Here is a 20,280-nt window from a genome sequence, read left to right on the forward strand (position 1 = left end):
AATCCTTCCCTGCACACAAGTCCTGTGGCTTCCCACATCCTGTGGCTTCTTCTTTGGAAATTTCATCCCTGTCCTGCCCTGCTGCAAACCCTCCTCATTGCTTTGCTTATTCCTGGGCTGCAGGTTTCTGCCATTCCTGGACTCCAGGGCCATTTAAACGCTTTCCCTTCTTAGGATGCAAGTCCTCTTCTAACGGTTTTGCAGTGTCCAAGTACTGTTTGGTTAACTTGAGCCCCCTATCTTTGGTATTTTTTTTTCTTTGGTATTTTTTTGTAAAGATTTCTTATTTATTTATTCATGATAGATATAGAGAGAAGCAGGCTCCATGCCGGGAGCCCGACGTGGGACTTGATCCCGGGTCTCCAGGATCAGGCCCTGGGCTGAAGGCAGCGCTAAACCGCTGAGCCACCAGGGCTGCCCTACTTTTGGTATTTGATGCCTTTTCAAAGACATCTATCTGGCCCCCTTCGCCTTTCTAGTATGCCCACAACATAATGATTCAATATTTGTGTTGTGAGATGATCACCACAATAAGTCTAGTTAACATCCAGTTAGTTACAAAGATTTGTGTGTGATGAGAACTTTTAAGATTTAGTCTTTTAGCAACCCTCAAATATGCAATATAGTATTAACTCTAGTTACCATGCTGTATATTATATCCTCATGACTTATTTATGTAATAACTGGATGTTTGTACCTTTTGGCTCCTTTCAACCATTTTGTCAGCCCCTGCTTTCCACCCCCCCCCCCCCCCCATCCATCAATCTGTTCTCTGTGTCCATGAGCTCCTTTTTTTTTTGGACTCCACATATAAGTGAGATCATATGGTAGTGTCTTTCTCTGACTTACCTCACTGAGCATAATGCCCTCAAGGTCCATCCATGTTATTGCAAATGGCAAGATTTGTCTTTTTTTTTTTTTTTTTACGGAAATACACACATTTGTATATGTAACATATATGTCACATTTTCCTTATCCATCCATCCACCAATGGACACTTAGGTTGTTTTCATATCTTGGCAGTAATACATAATGCTGCAATGAACATGGGGGTGCAGATATCTTTTTGAGTTAGTGTTTTCATTTTCTTCAGATAAATACCCCAAAGTGGAATTGCTGGATGATATAGTAGTTCTAGCTATGATTTTTGGAAGAACCACCATACTGTTTTTCGTAATGGTTGCACCAATTAACATTTCCAACAATGTACAAGGGTTCTCTTTTGTCTACATCCATACCAACAGTTATTTCTTGTCTTTTTGAGAATAGCCATTCTAACAGGTCTGAGGTGATAACTCACCGTGGTTTTGATTTGCATCTCCCTGATGCCCTTTGCATAGTGATGTTGAGCATCTCTTCATGTATCTGTTGGCCATCTGTGTGTCTTTGGAAAAACGTCTATTCAGATCCTCTGCTCATTTTAAAATCAGCTCAGCTTGTCTGGGTTTTTCTGTTATTGAGTTGTAGGAGTTCTTTATATATTTTTTGGATGCTAGTCCCTTATCAGATATATAAATGGCAAATATTTTCTTCCATTCACTATTTCTTTTTAAAGCCTTTTTATATCGTTACTTGAAATTAGTGAATTTTCAAGCGTCCACTTCATTCAGTGTGTCAGCAACCATTGATGTACTAAGTACAGGTTGTGTGACATTTCCTTGTTTTCTCAGGCAACCTTCACAACCTGGTGGGGTGGGTATCCCAGTTCCTCATTTCGTACTTAGCCTCAAGCTCTCCCAGCTGGTCTGGGGCATCCTGCAGTTTCCCCTGGAATGGGCCTAAACTAGATGCTCCAAATCTGGTTTCCAATCCCAGTCTTAAGACCTTCAGCTGGGCAGTCCCGGTGGCACAGCGGTTTAGCACCGCCTTGGGCCCAGGGCATGATCCTGGAGACCCGGAATCAAGTTCCACGTCGGGCTCCCTGCGTGGAGCCTGCTTCTCCCTCTGCCTGTGCCTCTGCCTCTAATAAAAAAAAAAAAAAAAAAAAAAATCTTAAAAAAAAAAAAAGACCTTCAGCTGTGTGACCTGGTGGCCGGGTAGGGCTGGGGGTGGCTCCTCCCCCACGCCCCTGCCTCCCTAGCACGGAGGAACTTTCATTGTCGTCAGATTGTAAGTGGCACTTATCTGACCCCTCCAGCAGTGTCTAGACGTAGTAGGTGCTCAATAAATATTTGCGGAGTTGGTTGCGGTGGACAACAATGTTACATTCTAAGTGTCTGCCAGGGTTGGGGTTAAAAGGGCTGCAGGTGAAGGGAAAACCGGGCTCGGGGGCGGCGGGGAGGAGACAGGCGGGGGGGGGGGGGGCGGGAAGCGGGGAAGTTGGAGGTTTGGAGGAGGAGGACACCCGGGGGGCGGCCGGGGGGGGGCGGAGCGCCGGCTGCGGGGCGGGGGGAGGACCAAGCGGCGCGGGCGGGCGGTGGGGGCGCTGCTCGGGCCGGCGCGGCCCCTGCCCCTCCTCCGCGGCGGGCGGGCGGGCCGGGGCGGGCCGGGCGGGGCGGGGCGGGGCTCCCCGGCCTCCGGGCGGCGCGGCGCCCCTGCGCTCGGGCCGGGCTGTGCAGGCTGCGGCGGGAGCGGGACCTGCGCGGCGGCGGCGGCGGTGAGTGAGGCGGGCGGGACCCCGCGGCCGGGGCGCGGGGGGCGCGGGGGGCGGCGGGGGGCGCGGGGGGCGCGGGGGGCTGCAGCGGCCGCGGCAGCCTTCGCCCCCGCCCGGGCCCCGCCGCCCCCGCCGCCCCCGCCGCCCCCGCCGCCCCGCGGGACTGGGTTTCTCTGCGGGACGGTCGCGGGCAGGGCTCCCCCGCCGGCCCCGGGCGCAGAGCCTTGCCTTCCAAGGGACTTTTGCAAGTTGCATCATCACTCTTTGGCCTCGGGACAGGTGCCCGGCTGCGCGGCGGGGCTCGCAGCGACTTGGGGACGCTCGGCCCGCGCACCCCGCCCCTGGAGCGGCGCCCTTGGTCGCTGCTCCCCACGCGCCGCGCAGAACACAGCGGGACTTCTTTTGGGCGCGTTGGTTCTCCAACTGGACTGCACGTCTACAGGGTTTTTTTTTTTTTTTTTTTTTGAATACTGATGCCTCGGCCCCACTTGTAGAGATCCCCATTCCGTGCGTGGGGTAGGGGTGGGGGCAGCCTGGGCAGCGCAGCCAAGAAGCCAGGTGGCTCCTGGGCGGCCGCGTGGAGGACCTCGGCCTTGGGGCTGCTCCCACGGCCGCGTTTTGAACTGCGAGGGAAGATCAGTGCTAACCGCAGCTCGGCTCGGCTCGGCTCGGCTCGGCTCGGCTCAGGCACTCCCGACTTTACCTTCTGTAGGCCACCTCAGCACCTGGAGAGCCCGCTGCCTGGTGCTTTCCAACCCAAGACTGCAGATGGTGTCTTTCTCTGGAATATGCTTTGTTTCTTGTGCCTTTCTGTTTACAGTAAATATTGCCAGAGCACTTTGTGTTAAGGAGGTGGGAGTGGAGGAATTAAAGCCACGGAGTCCTTACAGGATCAAGGTTATAATACAGGGTTGTCCTGCTCAGGGAAAACAAAGTGATAGAGTAACGTCCTACTTGGAAAGGATTTCAGATTAAAAGGAGGAAAAGTACTTTAGAGCTCTGTTAGCTTTTGGAGACCCCCTGCCACGGATCATGATTTTGCGGGTAGGGATTTGTCCTTCAAGAGAGCAAGCTAACAAGATCCTTAAGGTTTTGTGGTTGATTTTTTGTATTAATGTGTGTGCATTGTGACTTAAGCTTATTCTGGTTGTGTGATTAAGCCCAGCAGATACAACACCGTGTCTATTTCTTGTTGATAGAGTTGTATTTGAATTACGGAATTGGTGCCTCACAGTAGCGATGCACAGCTGAGGTGAGCCCTTAGCCACGTTTCGGATGGTCTTAAAAATGATAGGGAAGGGATCCCTGGGTGGCGCAGCGGTTTGGCGCCTGCCTTTGGCCCAGGGCGCGATCCTGGAGACCCGGGATCGAATCCCGCGTCGGGCTCCCGGTGCATGGAGCCTGCTTCTCCCTCTGCCTGTGTCTCTGCCGCTCTCTCTCTCTCTCTCTCTCTCTGTGACTATCATGAATTAAAAAAAAAAAAAATTAAAAAAAATGATAGGGAAATAAGACTAAGAAAACATTGAATATGGATACACACACACACATATATGCTGAATTTGATCATATACATTTTATTAAGAAAGTGTGTTTTCAGTGTCCATACTATTGTGACAGTCTGCTTGGATCTTGGTTAATTTTCTATTGTATCTAGGTGTGATGTTTGTATTAGATTCCCACCTGGATGTTGCTCCCTGACCACAAACCAGTGGCTTTCATTTTTCCTTCTGTGCTGAATGGCGCTCTGTTTCACATTTTTCTTAGGATTGGGGTGACTTTTAAGAGAATGCTCTCCAGGGGTGGAGAAACGTTTTGAGTTCATTTCTAGCCCGTAACACAAGTCAAAAGAACATTCATTTTGAAAAGTAAAAAATTGTGTAGTTTTAGCAGTTGGATTTTCTTTTCCCACCTTCTACTACCATACCCTGCTCCTATCACTGTGTTCAATTGCTGGAAGTGGGGCAGCTGTGGGAGCGGTCTTAATTGTCTTGGCTTGAGAATGGAGGTTATGCGGAGTGCATGGTCTCACAGGGTGGCCCCTGACCTGAATCCTCAACCTTTGGGGAACAAGAACATATGGAAATTGTTTTCCCACTGTTGGGTTTTTTTTCCCCCCTCCTTGGACCAGGCCAACAAAATGAAGCCTGCCTTATTTTGGTATTGTGTAGTACTGCGTGGCTTGTAACCTTTCTAGCCTTGTTGCCATTGTGGGGGAAAATGTTTATTTGAGGATGCTGTTGAACTCTTTCTATCTGAAAAGTAGTTACACTGTGAATAGAATAGTGCATTCTGGACCCCCCCCCCCCCCCCAAAAAAAAAAAAAAGTAAGAAAGGAAAAGTGCATGTACCTGTGGATCTAAACAGATTTATTGATTTCTCACTTTGGGGTTGCAGCTCTGATATTCTAAAATGATTGCAAGTGAGTGAAGAAAAATGTGAGGAATGTTAGCAAGGAGCTTCTTCATTTAGCAAAAGGGTATATGACACTCAGAAGAGTAATCTTTGATTTGTTACGAGGAGACTACCCTATGGGGGAAAAAAAGTTTGGTTTTTTTTCTTTAAGTAGGGACATTTAACTCGCTTGTACTGTTGGGATGTGGGGTAGGTAAAGAAACGTGATGGCTTCCTTAACTCCCTTTCCCCCGAAACCCATTTATTGAAGAGATGCCATCGACCTTTAAAAAAAACCCCAAAACACCAACTGATTTTGTGCCTTTCCTTTCTTTGCCCTCTCTGACCCGGGCAGTGCAATGGCTGAGAGGTTGGCACCAGCGGAGAAAAACAAAGTTCAAGGCAATTGAAAATTGGGTAATTTTCCCTGAATGGCCAAGTGCTTACTTTATTTTGTCGCATGACATTGCTGTTATCAAGAAACAAATGATGACATGAAGACTCTGAAAATGGAAAAGAAAAAAAAAAAGGGATGTGACGGGAATGTCCCCACGGTTGACTGGCTCTCAGGGAGGGGAAGCTTTGTTGGAGTTTCCCGTGCAGTGCCCTGGCTCGTTCTAGCCTGTCTTTTCATTCCTCCTCCAGGCACTGTCCACTGTCAGTCCCCGAGCTGGTATCCCAGGGCTTCATCTGAAATTCACACCAGGTTCTTGTTGGTCATTTGCCCCAGTGTTCGTCCAGCAAAGCTCCGCGTTCCCTCATTGAGTTCCTGGTGAAAACAAGGTACAGTCCCTGACTTTTGGAGCTCAAAGTCTGATGGGGACGAACGCCTTGGCTTACGGTGACTTGGGAGCTCTTACAATGACAATGAATACACTATGAGGGGCAGCCAGGTAGCACCAGCTAGCCTCACCCGGATAAATACCTTCTCAGTTCGTTGGCACAGTGGGCCCAAGGGAAGCTTTGCTGAGGTTTAAATTAGAATTTATTTATTTTTTAAGATTTTATTTATTTATTCATGAGAGGCAGAGACATAGACAGGGAGAAGCAGGCTCCCTGTGGGGAGCTGGATGCGGGACTCGATCCCAGGATCCTGGGATCACAACCTGAGCCAAAGGCAGACTCTCAACCACTGAGCCACTCAAGTGCCCCAGAATTTATTTAGATTTTACATCAAGATTTTTTTTAAAAAAATTATTTATTTATTCATGACAGATACAGAGAGAGAGAGAGAGAGGCAGAGACATAGGTAGAGGGAGAAGCAGGCTCCACCGAGGGAGCCTGACCTGGGACTCGATCCCAGGTCTCCAGGATCACACCCCGGCCTAAGGCGGCGCCAAACTGCTGGGCCATTGGGGCTGCCCTGTTTTCTTTTTACCTTTTTTTTTTTTTTAAGATTTTATTTATTTATTCATGTGAGACACACACACACACACACACACACACAGGCAGAGACAACAGGCAGAGGGAGAAGCAGGCTCCATGCAGGGAGCCCACAATGTGGGACTCAATCCCGGGACTCCAGGATCACACCCTGAGCTGAAGGCAGACGCTCAACCACTGAGCCACCAGGCATTCCGTGTTTTCTATTTTTTCTTTTCTTTTCTTTTTTTTCCCTTTGTGTTTTCTTTTTTAAAGTAGGCTCCACACCCAGTGTGGAGCCCAAAGTGGGGCTTGAACTCATGACCCTGAGATCAAGATCTGAGAGCTGAGATCAAGAGTCAGACTTAACCAGCTGAGCCAGGTGCCTCTGGACATGAAATTTTAAATGACTGACTTCAGTAGTTGTTGACAGAGAGGGGGGACATCTGGCAGAGAGGTAGTGGGGAGTGAGAAAGAAGAGGCCAGAATCTGCAGATGCATTTTTTTGGAGGAGCGCTTAACCAAGCCAGTGGTACAGGGGTGTTACCTGGGGTTGGGGAGAAAGTGGAGAATGTGGCTGGATCCATTTTTGGCATGATGGTAACTGGCAGGGGATCCCTGGGTGGCTCAGAGGTTTAGCGCCTGCCTGTGGGCCAGGGCGTGATCCTGGAGGCCCCGGGATCGAGTCCCACATAGGGCTTCTTGCATGGAGCTTGCTTCTCCCTCTGCCTGTGTCTCTGCCTCTCTCTCTCTGTTTCTCATGAATAAATAAATAAAATCTTTAAAAAAAGAAAATGATGATAACTGGCAAAATAAGCTTCATTGGTGGTGACGACCCCCGCAGTGGAGCGGGTAGGAGAGTACATGGTGCCATGTTAAAGAGGCAGCGGTGGTACTTTGAGTAAGTCAGTGCTTTGGTTCCTGTCTGCAAGCTCCAGCCAGCATCCATGTGGCATGTGTTCATTCTTTATCGTTCTGTTGTCACCCTGGCTCACATTTCCTTGGGCAGACCGAAAATTGGACTTTCCACTATTTTTCCCTTCAAAAGGTGGTTTGCAAACATCTGACCCATTGGGCTAATAGCCCCAGGGTTATAAGAGGAGTTACCATTTGACCTCCTTCCAGGTGCCGGGTATTGGTCTTCTGTAGCTCTGAATCTGTACCTACTCAGGAGGCAGGGGGCAGTGTCTTCACCTTACAGATGAGGAAGGTGAGGCCCAGCGAGGAACCGGTTCCTGTGGTAGCTCACAGCGCTGTAAGGAAGTAGCAGAGTTGAGGTTTGAGAGCGTTGAGTGTTTTCTGCTGCTCCGTGTGCTCCCGCAGAGCTGACGAAGAAAGTGTGTCTTCAGTGCCCTATTTTTCTAACATCCAGTCCTCCTAGGTCCGTATTGATTTCTCATTTTCCCTTTACGAGGTGATGGGCAATGTTAGATGGAAGACCACTGTGGGCTTGTCATCGCAAGGGGCATTTTATGGAATCTTAAGGGTTTTTTGTTTTGTTTTGCTTTTTAATGGAGAGGGTAGATTAAGCTGTTCAGACTCTGAATGGATCCCACATCCCAAGTGAGAGAGACCGAGCTCCACATTTCTGCAAGCTCTGCAAACTTCTCAGTTTCTGTAGATAATTGGTTGTTGGGTAAGAAATTAAAAACAAAATTCAGTGTTGGACATTCTGGAGCAAAATAAAGCTGTGTGCATTCGGTTCTTATTTATGTGGTACTTTCGACAAAAACAAACCTTTGCTGCATAGCAATTACCTCAAGCTCCTAAAATTACAGGTAGTGAGGGCTTCGAGGCCCTATGGGGCTATAATTAGTAAAGATGAGTTTAAAACAGGGTTAGTGAGTGTGTGTTCATTACTACGGTGGGTTGTAGCACAATATTTCAACCTGAGAAGGATCAGCTCCAGGGAACATTTGTAGGGAACTCGGTGGAGGGTTGTCCATGGAAGTAACGTGTTTGGGATTAGAGCACAGGGCATTTGTCACGGACATGGATCATTTCTGCCAGCCTGGCTGGCAGTGTCTTTGTTTATTTTATATTATTTTTTAAAAGATTTTATTTATTCATGGGGGTGGGCAGAGACACAGGCAGAGGGAGAAGCAGGCTCCATGCAGGGAGCCCAGTGTGGGACTGGATCCCAGGACCCCATGATCACACCCTGAGCCAAAGGCAGCCGCTCAACCGCTGAGCCACCCAGGCGTCCCAGCCTCTTTGTTTAAAGGGACCAGTTTATTCCCTGCCACCCAATTGAAGGGGTTTCTGCTTACTACACAATGGTTCAGGTTGTTACTATGTAGTGTGGTTTTTTTAAAGAACTATAAAGCCCCTTTATTATCAATAATCTTTCACTGTTGCTTATCTTGCCTTAGTCACAGAGAACTGAGGGAAGGTGACCAAGGTTTTCTAGTTTTGGCTTTGGTAATTCTCTTGGATTTTACCTCTGACCCTCCCCCCCCGCCCCTCCCCCAGCTCTCTATCCTTGCATTTTATTGCATTTGAAACAGGCCTTCTACTTTTCCTTGCAAATCTGTAGTCTGTATAAGGGAGAGGACCTCCTGGGGCCAGGACTCCACTCAAGGATCCTGTGATATCAATGTTGTTAGTCCTATTTTCCAGGGCAGGAACCTGGTGAGGTATAGAGTCGGGTACCAAGTGGGGGTTTGGGGATTCCATCTCAGAATTTCAGACTCTGTTTAGCTGGCCTCTTTGGACTTCATTTGAAAGGAAAACTAAATGGCCCAGTTATTAAAGCCATTTATCAAGTGAAGAGCTTCTAGTATATCCTATAAATTAATATATATCCCGGAGCTTCATTGTAGCTGTATTGATCGCTTAAAAAAATTTTTTTTTTTTGCCTAGGAGATTTTTATCCTTCTTATTAAAAACAGTGACTCACTTAGAATTATGCAGCAGCAGCTGAAAAGTTGCTTAGCCTCTCTCCTTGCCCTAATCTAATATCAAAAACCTGGAAAGTTTACTGAGAGTGTGATTACAGTGAAAGCTTTAGGAGTTGGAGAGGAACTGGGAGAGAAGGAATGGGAGGAGAGATAAGAGTACTATGCAAAGAGACTGCAGGGCAGATTTTACCAAATTTAAGATTTCTTTTACTTGTGAGTTTCTGGTCTGGGGCTTGAGCCCCTTTGTTCCAGATGTAAGCGGATGAGCTCAGCCTTGCTGCCCTGAGCCATCTGTAAATTTTTTAGGGGGAATTTGGGTAGGGTGAGGAGGAAGCAGGGCGGTGGGGAGTGGTGGAGGGATTAGAGCCACTGGTTGCCTCGTGTCTGGCCTGCCCAGGACCCGGTCCCTGTAAAGAGCCTAACTTCTTGGGTGTGCGGTGGCTGGATGGTGTACAAAAGAGGTGGGGAGGAGTCTTCAGATTTCCCCAGAGACCTGTCCAAGATCAGTGATTTTCATAATTATAGCAAATCTTCTGGAGCACTTACTTCCAGCCCTATATGAGAGGCTTTTTTTTTTTCCTCAAAGATTCTTTTTTTTATTAAATAAAAAAATTTTTTTATTATTTGACAGAGAGCACAAGTAGGCAGAGTGGCAGGCAGAGGGAGAGGGAGAAGCAGGCTCCCCACTGAGCAGAGAGTCAGACAGTCAGACGTGGGGCTCCATCCCAGGACCCTGGGATCATGACTTGAACCAAAGGCAGATGCTTAAACATCTGAGACATTCATTCACCCTCATTCTTCATTTCTTTGACCGAAACAGGCCTGCTTGTTTTGCCTTTGTCTCACAGTTAGAATAGTTGATGCCTTTATGTACATGTTCCACTGCCCACAAACCTGTAAACCCATAAAGAGGAGGGATCTCTCCACTGACTGTATCCTTGGATCTGGTGGGATAGAAGTGCTTGGTGAAGTTTTGTGGAAGGAAGGATGGAGGTCAGTTGGCCTTTCGAAGCTTGACGTCCCTGGATTTCGTCCATCTCTAGCAGCTACAGTGATTTCTAAACAGGAAAGAAACAAACACGAGGGAACATGTGGGTGTATTTCATAAAAGTAATCAGAACTCCTGAAAAATGCACATTAAAAATATTTCAGGTTTAGGGGCAGCCCAGGTGGGCCAGCGGTTTAGCGCCACCTTCAGCCCAGGGCCTGATCCTGGAGACCCAGGATCGAGTCCCACGTCGGGCTCCCGGCATGGAGCCTGCTTCTCCCTCTGCCTAGGTCTCTGCCTCTCTCTCTGTGTCTCTCATGAATAAATAAATAAAATCTTAAAAAATATATATATATTTCAGGTTCCTGTGGCCGTGATCTTATGTTTGTAGGTAAAGCGTTTATTCTCAGGTCGTGCCTGCACCCAGCTTGCAGGGTGCTTTGTGAGTAAAGAGGCCCTTCAGACTTCCCGAGTTGTTGGGCCTGCCCTTAGAGGCAGAGCCAGCAGAGCATATTTTCTTTGGGGTTGAGTACTGAATACCGGGAGGCTTCAGGCCCCCCGTCTGTTTTCCTAGGGCCACAGATCTAGAAAGTGGTTCTGTTCCTTGGGTTCTCATTGTGTCTCCACAGCATGGGTGAGTGTGTTGGGGTTTCTCCTGCGTGTTGGCCCTTTGCTAGGAGTGTGGTGTTCTGGGCACCTTCCACTGCCATCTGGGCTTGTTTCCTCACCTGTAAAATGGACATGCGGTGCCTGCCTCCTAGAGCTGTTGGGGCCACACATCTCTGACACGGGAGAGTGGCTCTCAGATGGGGCCCTGCTAAGGACGTTTGGTGATCTCTGGGGACATGTGTGGTTGTCACGATGGGTGTGGCGGTGGCTACCGGCATCTAGTGGAGAGAGTCTGGGGATGCTGCTAGCTACTCTGCACAACAAAGAATTATTTGGCCCCAAAAGTCATGTCATGCAGGGCTGAGAGCCCTGGCAAGGTGGGACCTCTAACTCTGTGACTGTTTTTAAAGTTTCTTGTCATGGGAGGTTGGGCCAGTGACAAAACCCTCAAGGAAGGAATGAAAATTAACCTTTTATTGATGCTTCTGGGTTACCCCACAGGTGCCCCTGAAATGTGGGAAGAGCTACTTTTCTGTTAAGCATTTGACTTCATTTGTAATTGCTTGCATCTATTTACATATAAATAATACATATACATTTACATATAAATAACTCATATGCTAAAACCCTTTACATCTCTGTGTAGTTAAAAGCTGGTCTTCCATTAGAGTGGGGTCTTGGGTGGAAGCCAGGCCCCTGCACCGGTATGTGACTTAACATCGGCCATAGACCTTGTGAGGTTTGCTTTTCTTTTCTATGAAAGAGGACAGGTCACCCTCTTACCTTATATTGTTTCAGAAGTAAGTAAAACAAAATAAAATCCTTTTTGCATATGCACATGTGAAAATAGCTCTTTACGCGTGTGAAGGTGTGGTATGGTTCCTAAGAGGCATGCCTTTTGGTCGTGTTTTTCAGAGAACCCTGTTCCTAAGTGGCCACTGAAAAGGATTAGGGCTCAGTAGCCAAAGAATGCTGCGTTGCTGGCAGGGTGGTAAACTAGGCCTGAGAACATTCCTGCAGTAGAGCACATGATTCAGAGGCATTGCAGGCCTGGTTGAGAGGATGTGTGTGGGTATGAACTAGCTGGTCACCCTACCTCTGGGTTCACTCTTTGGCTTTTCCCTTATTTATTCTGGGAACCTAGGCAAGCTCTTTGACCTTCCTTGCACATCAGTTTCATCACCTGTGAAATGAGGCTGATGATAACACCAACAATACCCTCCTAAGGACAAGTGTGGGGAAGTGACGTGTCCCCGAGAAGTGTCCTCGACTGTGTGGTGCACATGGGAAGCTTAGCTCAAGGGATGCTTGGGTGGCTCAGTGGTTAAGCATCTGTCTTTGGCCCCAGACGTGATCCTGGAGCCCTGGGATTGAGTCCCACATCGGGCTCCCTGCATGGAGCCTGCTTCTCCCTCTGCCTGTGTCTCTGCCTCTCTCTCTCTCTCATGAATAAATAAATAAAATCTTAAAAAAAAAAAAAGGAAGCTTAGCTCAATAAATGCGTTACTACTAAAATACTATTTTTTTTGGCCTACAGCATGTGTAATTTTACTTAGGTGAGGAAGGGATTACTTTTGGTTAGAAGCTGATGAAGGTTTCTCTGGAGTTCCTGGTGTCTTTTTTTTTTTTTTTTTTCACCACTGTCTAATTCCAAAACTTTATCATCCAGCCAGAGGGAAGGCCTGTCCCCACAGAGCAGTCACTTCATTTTCCGCCTTCTTCTCCGCCAGGCCCTGCGACCCCTGGATTGCTCTCCAGCTCTGTGGGAGTTGCCTATCCTGGACATTTTATATAAATGGGATGCTACACTTCATGGCCTTTGTCGCTGGCTTCTTGCATTTAGCATCATGTTTCCAGGCATCTCCATGCATCACAGCAAGTGCCAGCACTTCATGCTTCTTTACCTGGTCTTTTCTGTGAACGGCCCATACCTCAGTTTCATTGACCTGTTCTTTTCCCAAGTCCTATCCTGTTTGCAGGCATTTAAATGTCTTTCTTCCTTTATTTTGGCCAGCCTTATTTTTTCCACCATTGCTTCTAATGGCCCTTGAAATGAATATTGGAATGAAATGCTCAGCTGGGTTCCTGGTGCTGCTGGGGAGTAGGTCTTATCAGGTAGTTTGTTTCTGTTGAAGAATTAGCAGAAACGCACACCAGGCCCTTGAGTTGTGCTTCATTTCCCCAGGACAGCCTGGCAGGTTTGAAAAACAAGTGTCTGGAAAACACCTACCAGGCCTCTTTCATTCCTCTGTTTAAAAGCTTTCCACAATGAGAAGTGGCCCTCAATTAAGTTGGTTAATAAAAACCTCCCCCTGTTTTAAAGCATTCTTGGGAAGAGTTTACATTGAACGCCACTGTGGGCTTCTAAATGAGAAGCTGTGGAGTGAGTGATCCTTAACCTGTGACTTTAATAATATCCTTTGCTTTAGATTTCCAGGTGGAGGCCTGGGCCAGATTTGTAGCTTGTCATTGATCCAGACAATCTTGACTCTATCCCTGTCCCTCCCCCTTCAGCCAGACTGGTTGAAGATTGGACAGGCCTCACACAGCCCAGAGATGTAAACCAGCTCAGTACAGAGGGACCAAGGGGGTGGTGCTGTGCTCCCCACAGCCCCTGTTCTGACCTTAGTAACAGGGCAGAGGGCTCCAGTAAGAAGAGGTGAAAGCATTTAGGAGAGCAGCTCAGGGCTTCTGAGGTCCTGGGTCCTTCAGGAGAGGCCTGAGCTTTCTGCCACGATTTGGAGCTTTCTAGGGCTAACGAGGATACGGGCCCTTAGAGCTGAGGATGATCTGCTTTTTGCTCTGATTCTGGAGAGATGAGTAGGACCCATACAGCAGAAGCAGGATGTTGGCTGCTTTTGGGGGCTTACAGAGTTTCCTTCTTAGGAAACTTTAGAATTTATCACAGAAATAAAAAATAGATTTTTATCACAGAGAAAAGCTATGTCCAGAAAATAAAGGACCCTCTAGGATGCTTTCCCTTTGTGCTGCTTTCCTGGGGATCCGCATGATGCTGGCCCAGGACAGGAGGGTTGGCGAATCCAGAGTCACTGGCACAGGCTGGGATTTATAGAGAAGGCTGCAGGGCCTGGCAATTACCAGCCTGGACTCTGGCCCTGGACTGCTTGGTCCAAATCCTGGAGTCTTGTGTGAGTTAATATGTCTAAGGTGCTTAGAGCAATGTCTGCATAGGGAGGTGTATATGCATGTGTTCTTATTCTTCTGGAACTTCACTTTTGTGAATTCACAGTTTGAATTGTAGAAATGCTTCTTGTTTTCAAAGCCAATTCATCTCTGAACCTGGCAGGCTTGGGAGAGGGTGATATCACCGGACCCTTAAAAAAGCATGACATACAGATGGAAAAATCATGCTTGATCAGTCCATGAAAGTTCCCTGAGAGAGAAAATAAATGTGCGAAGAAGGGCAAACCCATAGATACAATTTTAGATTTCCAAAAGACTTTTGAAAAGACTTCATGCCCAAGCCTATTGAATGTATGAGTCTCCCATAACTCTCTGTGTGGAGGAAAATTTAAGAAGGAATATGGCTCAAACCCATCTCTGTTTGTCCTCAGTAAGAGGAGAAAGGGAATGATGAAATCTTCACATTGCAGATGAAATGAAATCTTTTTATTATTATTATTTTTTGAAATGAAATCTTTTTAAAAGTAAAATGCAAAGACATTGGAGTTAAACCATAAGGAGTTGTGTGGTTTTCTTTCTTTCTTTTTTTTTTTTTTTTACATTTTGGGTAATATACAGATATGTCAACTAAATTTTAATTTAATTTTTAAAAAGATTTTATATATTAGAGAGAAATAAAGGGGAAGGGGGGAAGCAGACTCCCTTTTCAGCAGGGAGCCTGATGCAAGGCTCGATCCCAGGACCCTGAGATCATAACCTGAGCCATAGGCAACGTCTCAACCCACCGTGCCATCCAGGTGCCCCTCAACTACACTCACTTACTTATTTATTTATAGATTTTATTTATTTATTCATGAGAGAGACAAAGAGATAGAGGCAGAGACATAGGTAGAGGGAGAAGCAGGCCTCTTGCCGGGAGCCTGATGTGGAACTCAATCCTGGGACTCTGGGACCACGCCCTGAGCCGAAGGCAGATGTTCAACCACTGAGCCACCCAGGCGCCTCTCAACTACACTTTTAAATAATTCACTTATACTCAGTGGCTATACCTCAGCAGCCAGGTTTTGGGACTAGGAATTGTGTGTGCTGCTTCATATACTATACATCATGGGTGCTCAGTAAATATAAATTGAATGAATAAGCGAAAATTAATAGAAGCAAGGAGTTTATTAAAAAATAATTTAAGTTCCATGTCTTTTATTTTTTTAAAAGATTTTATTTATTCATTCATGAGAGACACAGAGAGAGAGAGGCAGAGACACAGGCAGAGAGAGAAGCAGGCTCCATGCAGGGAGCCCGACGCAGGACTCCATCCCGGGTCTCCAGGATCACGCCCTGGGATGAAGGCGGCGCTAAACCTCTGAGCCACCTGGGCTGCCCAGTTCTGTGTCTTTTAAAAAATAACTTCTCCTTTCTGTATTTTAATTAAATAATACATTTGTAGAAGAAAGTAGATTCCTCTATCAATAAATATACAAATAGAATCACTTAAATGCACAAGTGCTGAATTTTACCCTTCTGTGATTTAACCCAGGACAATAAATGAATGAATGAAATGAATAGAAGGTTTGTTAACACAGAATCCTCTACACCAATAGGATTAGAAGTTTTGCTAGACTAAAATGACACTCGGAGGAATTAGTTGCCTTTGTATTTTTTGTTTTTCCCACCTCCTTGTGGGCTACCATGGTGCCACATGTATAGAAGTGTCTGTATGTGTTTGATGAAGGAAGTAAGATCTCCTTAAAATAAGCACAGATGTGTTACTTTGTCTATTATGTACCAGACAAACTTGATTTATTTGCTCTTACTGTAGTTATATTAACTTCTGCTGCATAGTGCTGGGTTACAAACAAGCCAAGATCGCAGTACCTCACAACCACAAACATTTATTTTCCCACTTGGTCATCTGCTGATTGTTGATTGGGTATGGTTAGGTTGCCCTAGGTTGGTCTTGGTTGGGCCAGGCTTTCATTTGGCTTCAAGTCTCTTCTACATGTGCTTATTCTGGGTCCCACGCTAAAGGGGCAGCAGTTACCTAGTGCAAGTTCATCTTGTGGCAGATTAGTGTAAGAGGTCAAATGGAAATGCATGATGTCTCTTAAGACTTTGGCTCATCACTGTCAGATGTTTTATCAACATTCCATTGGCCAACAAACACATGGCCAAACCCAGTGTCAGTCAATGGGGAGGCATGCTTGCTCCATTCTAATTTTAATATATGTGCTGCCAAAGTGAGCACTGCTTGGTCCATTCTAGTGGGAGATGCTGCAAAGTCACATGGCAGAGAAGGTGGATGTGTTACCGCATTATAGTGGAGTGAAGCATGGGAGAACCTGGAAAACCAACGTTTTGGGAGCTTGTTGACCCTGGGCCAGCTGGGTGAAGGATCAAAGATGTTTTGTCTGGGTACCAGCGTAGGCCTTGGTAATCAGCATAAATTAGCCTGATGTGCACTGACTCTTGGCTAGCTGAACATCACTTCATATTCAGTGTGATGGTGCTCCTGGGAGTTCCGTTTATCTGTGAGAGGGGCAGAAGTGATAGGCTGGGTTTCCTTCTGGTTGACAGTCATAACTCGATATGTGATGAGCCCACTGTGAAGACAGGACGGTGAGAGCTAGAGCAAAGAGGACAAAGGGCCAATGTATCCAGGGAGATCAGGGGTTTGGCTTATCCTTGGTTAGGTCCCTTCTCAACATAGGCCCATGGGAGTGGGCCTAAATGCTCCTTGAGTCGTCAGTTACACTATATTATCAAGGCCTTCATGCATGCTGTCCATCTTTTTAAAGACCCAGGAGCCTTTGTTTCCAGAGTCCTTTCATATCTGAAGAAATAGGCCTTGGGAGGGTTAGGTGACTTCTCTTTAGCCAAGTGGCTCATAGGTAGCAGGTCCAGATGAGGTCATCCTAGTTCCCAGTCTAGGGCTTGTCCTTTATGTGCCCATGACTGTCTCAGCCCAGGCAGAGAGCTGTGCCTGGCTTTAAGGCACTGCCGCATATCCTGGCCCTGTGATGACTTTGTCTACTTTCCTGAAGGAGTCAGGTCAATCCTGTGCCTCGGTGCAGTGCCTTGAGAGGAGCAGAAGGAAAGTTTGGCCAAGAGTAAGTAGTCAGCCTTTGTGTTACCTCTTCACCATGTGTCTTTTTTAAATGAAGAACTGTCAGACTCTCTGAGAAAAAAAAGACTGGCCATTAAGTGAGAAAACACTGGGAATAGATGGGGGTGAGACTAGGCACCCCTACATGCCATGGGTGGGGTTGTAAAACCAGTGGACTTGTTTTTGGAGAGCAGTTTAGCAGTGCTCTCCCCCAAGTAAATAAAACTCAATTAAAAGTGGTTTAAATAGTAAAAACAGTTATTATCTCATGAAAACCAGAAGTCCAAAGGTAGGGCAGTTTGGGCATTAATTAATTGGAGACCCAGATGCATTTCCTCTTTTCTCTTCACCAACCTCACTGTTTGCCCTTTGTCCTCAAGCTTGTCTCTCCTATGGTTCTGTTGTGGCTGCTGCTGCTCCAGCCTGTATCCTCATATACAGTGATGTCCAGAGGCAGGAAAAGAGGGAAGCAGAGAAGGGGGCACCTGGGGGGCTCAGTTGGTTAAACGTCTGCCTTCGACTCAGATCATGATCTCAGGGTCCAGGGATCGAGCCCTGCACTGGGCTCCCTGCTCAGTGGGGAGTCTGCTTCTTCTTCTCCCTCTGCCCCCTGCAGAGCTTCCACACCCCTATGGCAAAACTGAGTCAGATGCCCACCCTGAACCAAAGACTGGCATGGGAGAGGGGGCTCCCAGGGCTTGCTTAGACCAGTCTCTGGGTTAGATAGAAGCCCAGCCTTCCCTGAAGCTCATGGGTACTGGGAGGAAAGGGGATGAAACTGGAGCTTTGCCGGTCAGGGGGAAAGGAGCAGTTGTAGGCAGCCAGCCTCTGGTGTTGGCCACAGCATGCATGTTTGTTCGTTCGTTCGTTCCTTCCTAGCTTCCTAGCTTCCTACCTTTCTCTCTCTCTTTCTCTCCTTTTCAAGTGAGAGACATAGAGAGAGAGGCAGAGACCTAGGCAGAAGGAGAAGCAGGCTCCCCATAGGGAGCCCAATGCACAATGTGATCCCAGGACCCCTTGATCCCAGGACCCTGGGATCATGATCTGAGTCATGAGCATTAGTGTATGCAGGAGCTTAAGGATAGGAAACGAGAATCCTAACGTGGACATTATGAGGGGATGGGAGTGCCATTTGGCTGTGTGTGATTGACCTGAAGGGAAGTTGTTCCAGGAGTGAAACAGGGTCATTAAAAAAAACAAACAAACAAAAAACCTCTCCCTTGATATTGTCTTACAAATAGTAGAATCAAACATACGTTTGAAGAATGAATGAATATTTAGATCAAGACCCAAAGCAACTGTATGAAGTGCCAAAGCCCAGCTTAGCAGCTCAAGTCAGCAAGAAAGTCGATTCTGCTGGAAATTCATTTTGCAAATAAAATATGGCTTCTGTTTCCTCCTATTTCCTTGAGCTCCCAGAATCGAATTCATTGCTAAAAATCAATCTGAGTATGCAACTTTCTTTTTTTTTTTTTTAAATTTTTTATTTATTTGTTTATTTTAATTTATGATAGTCACACAGAGAGTGAGAGAGGCAGAGACATAGGCAGAGGGAGAAGCAGGCTCCAAGCACCGGGAGCCCGACGTGGGATTCGATCCTGGGTCTCCAGGATCGCGCCCTGGGCCAAAGGCAGGCGCCAAACCGCTGCGCCACCCAGGGATCCCCCAGGTTCTGAATAATAAAGCTGAATAAGGTTTTTTTTTTATTTTTATTTTTTTTATTTTTTTTTTATTTATGATAGGCACACAGTGAGAGAGAGAGAGAGGCAGAGACACAGGCAGAGGGAGAAGCAGGCTCCATGCACCGGGAGCCCGATGTGGGATTCGATCCCGGGTCTCCAGGATCGCGCCCTGGGCCAAAGGCAGGCGCCAAACCGCTGCGCCACCCAGAGATCCCTGAATAAGGTTTTTACAAATAAGTGTGGGGTAAAGTCAGGAATTGCCATCCTGTGTTAGTTGTGTTTATAGTTGTGGTTTCAGTGGAGATGTATCTGGATGGCCTAGACTGAGCGATTATTTTTTTGAGCAAAATAAGGCTCTTTGGTACTCCATACTAATAAATCAGAAAATTAATTATATGACTCTGATAATAGGAAGAAACCAGATAATCTAGTAAGAGAGGGATTTTCTATTTGATTGGCCAGTATTAGTAGAAAAGTGTGAATGTACTTGTTGGTAAAATGAAAGAATTATATGTAGAAGTATTTTCAAGTAGAATTCTCTACCATGTGGAGAAGAAAAGGCATATGATTACTGAAAAGTCTTTATATACTGGACAGGCCAGGAAAAAAGGGCGGTAGGGTGCTACCATTATGTTGCGCTGATATTCTTCATAATTCCTTTGCTTGAGGGCTCTCTCTGAATTTGATTCTTGTAAATCAAAGAAAGAATGTTGTAACTGACATTTCCATTAAGTTGCTTTTTAACTTTTATACCCTTGGGTTTGAGCGTTTAGCTCTCTGTAATGGCCACCGGATGCCCACTTTATTCAGACAATAAAGATACCGTTGAGCTGTGGTAAGATCATTTCCTTTGGAATAAAATGAAAAGCTTTCTGTGCTCACAATTGGAGGAAAATGTAAAATTTTAGTGGGCCTTTTCTGCTAAGATTGAAAGGAGTCCGTGTTTGAACGCCATCAACTTTGTGGCTCCAATGTGCTTTGGAAATTTCCAGCATGCTTTTGAAATAAAAGAAGTGAGTATACCTTCTCAGTGTGTGTTTTTGTAATGGGTCCTTAGAAATATTTGGAAGAAGAGTAATATTTCATGTCTTTGTTGGGATCAAAAGATACTGAGGTCATTGGTACATTATGTCCTAGAGTGGACCTGATTTAAATTACTTCTGAGAGAGAGAGGGAGGAAGGAAGGAAAGAAGGGAGGAGGTGGAGGAGAGGGAAGAATGATATAAGAGGGGGAAGGCAGGGAGGGAGGGAGAAAGACTTTGTATGTGTGCATGGTATACCTGTAAACCCAAATGTTTATGCTTACTTCACATAATCTTAGTATACATCCTCCTCCGGTTTTCAGACAGTCTACCCTAGATCTGCAAATTCTGTGATTAAATTTGATAATTTTATTTATTTATTTATTTATTTATTTATTTATTTATTTATTTATTTATTTACTTATTTACTTACTTAGGTAATCTCTATACCCAGCATGGGCTCAAACTCATGATCCTGAGATTAAGAGT

The 20,280-nt window shown here is 46.3% G+C and overlaps 1 protein-coding gene across 4 annotated transcripts in view; it reads left to right on the forward strand.

Annotated features, from left to right (window-relative positions):
• The first annotated feature begins 2,497 nt into the window (after positions 1-2,497).
• CGNL1 (cingulin like 1) overlaps positions 2,498-20,280 on the forward strand; it is a 163,758-nt gene continuing 145,975 nt past the window's right edge. For 2 of the 4 annotated variants that reach the window (XM_072738628.1, XM_072738627.1), the window contains exon 1: positions 2,498-2,596. The gene's annotated coding sequence lies outside the window, so the exon portion shown is untranslated. The remainder of the gene's footprint in view (positions 2,597-20,280) is intronic. The other 2 variants (XM_072738630.1, XM_072738629.1) reach the window with 1 other exon arrangement.

The sequence above is a fragment of the Vulpes vulpes genome, chromosome 15 (assembly GCF_048418805.1).
Source record: "Vulpes vulpes isolate BD-2025 chromosome 15, VulVul3, whole genome shotgun sequence".
NCBI lineage: Eukaryota > Metazoa > Chordata > Mammalia > Carnivora > Canidae > Vulpes > Vulpes vulpes.